The 1831-nt window shown below is 30.5% G+C and overlaps 1 non-coding gene across 1 annotated transcript; it reads right to left on the bottom strand.

Annotated features, from left to right (window-relative positions):
* Nucleotides 1-1074: 1074 nt before the first annotated feature.
* TRNAG-UCC (transfer RNA glycine (anticodon UCC)) lies at nt 1075-1146 on the bottom strand. Its single transcript has one exon. It is a non-coding gene; the product is annotated as a tRNA-Gly (tRNA).
* Between the last annotated feature and the right edge of the window lie 685 nt (nt 1147-1831).

Raw genomic sequence — 1831 nt, 5'->3', positions numbered from 1 at the left:
AAGATGGATTTCTCCGAGGATCTATGGACTTAAATGCACGCCGCAGATTCTTCATCTAATTCAAATCTAAATTTTGTGATGGTAATAGCAAGATTCAAATTGAACAATATTTTAGATTTGCAGAGGTTTATTTGGTTGTGTGATTTTTTTATTTGAGTCAAAATTGATTCCTAAAAGAAGTTATCTTTAATGAAATGTTTTTTGGTTAACTCAATCCATTTAAGAGATGTTATTTTCTTGCAGTCAAGAAGGGTGTAAAACCTAACTTAAAGTTATCTTTGAAACATGGAAATATTCTCCAAATCGTCACTGATGTCCTTCCTGGTCACTCTTGGGTTACTGTTGATTTTTCTACTTATGGTTATCTCCAACTTGTGGAAAATGTATAACTTTCCTCCTGACTTTGAAAAGTTTTCCACTATTCCAATTTCTTGAAAATATTTGAAAAATATTGTTTTAGGATTTCAAAAAGAAAGAAAGAAAAGAAACTGCTTGGAAGGCAGCTATGCTGACCATTATACCACCGACGCTTCCTCTTATTCATATCATGATGAAGTATTATAATGTTTTTGGATCTTTATATTCCAAAGTTCAACAAGGACGCGTATCTTTAGATTTATATTTGCATGTAAATATAACAACATATAAGACATAAATATCATGTGGATATAGAATGAAGGAATACAATCCAACAATCAGAGAAAATGAGTCAAAACAAATCAAAGATTTTTAACATCAATAAAAAAAGTGAATCTCTCTACTTTTTGACCTTCAGTTTTGGGCCATACTCAACCATACATGAATACTACTAATTCCCCAATTTTCATTACTTTATTCACTTAACTTTACTATTTTAATCCTTGATCCAAAAGATGCTATTGAAAAATTAAATAAGAGAAAGACATAAAAGATTTTGAAGGCAAGAACATGTGTCTCGAAAAAGTTATAACCCAAGTACTTCCCAGTTTATATCAAACATGGCATTTTCATATTAATCCTTGGAGTAGTAGATAAACAATAAAATCCATAAAAACACTCTTTAAAGAGGCAAAATTACAAATAAAAAAACCTATTTGCGTCGGCCGGGAATCGAACCCGGATCAACTGCTTGGAAGGCAGCTATGCTGACCATTATACCACCGACGCTTATACTTCCATATCTGTCTTAATTTATAATTCTATACTTGTACACTTTTATATTCCAAAGTTCAAAAAGGACGCGTATCTTTACATTTGTACTGGTATGCATAACAAGAGGCACGCCTTCTAAACGGAAGACAGAAGTATCTTGTGCATACAGAGTGAAGAAATACAATCATTCCACCAGAAACGAGTCAAAAACAAATCAAAAAATTATAACAACAATATTCGTCTTTGCCTTCATATTTTGGGTCATAGGGAACCATACACGAATATTCGTAATTGCCCATATTTCAATCACTTAAATATATATATTTTATTGTATTTAAAAAAAGGATAATCCTTTATCTAAAAGATGCTGCAAAAAATTAAATAAGAGTAATACATAAAAGATCTTGAAGGAAAGCAAATGTGTCTTGAAAATATAAAGGACTTGAAGGATTTCATGTTTGAATGGGGGCATGAGTTTGTCAAGATATTTTTCATTTCTTTCCTTTTTTAATTTCAAAAATGTTAGAAATTTGAAAAAATCAGTACTTGGATTCAGTGAAGAAAAGATAAATCTCAATAAATTATGTGATGTTTTATTTTGTCTGCTTCAAGTGTATTGAGACATTTATATATAATTTGTAGCTAGATATTATCTTGTAATCAAATGAGAAGAGGAGGAGGATATATGAAAATCTCATTT

The sequence above is a fragment of the Lepeophtheirus salmonis genome, chromosome 8 (assembly GCF_016086655.4).
Source record: "Lepeophtheirus salmonis chromosome 8, UVic_Lsal_1.4, whole genome shotgun sequence".
NCBI classification, from domain to species: domain Eukaryota; kingdom Metazoa; phylum Arthropoda; class Copepoda; order Siphonostomatoida; family Caligidae; genus Lepeophtheirus; species Lepeophtheirus salmonis.
This window is presented reverse-complemented; position numbering and strand designations above follow the sequence as displayed.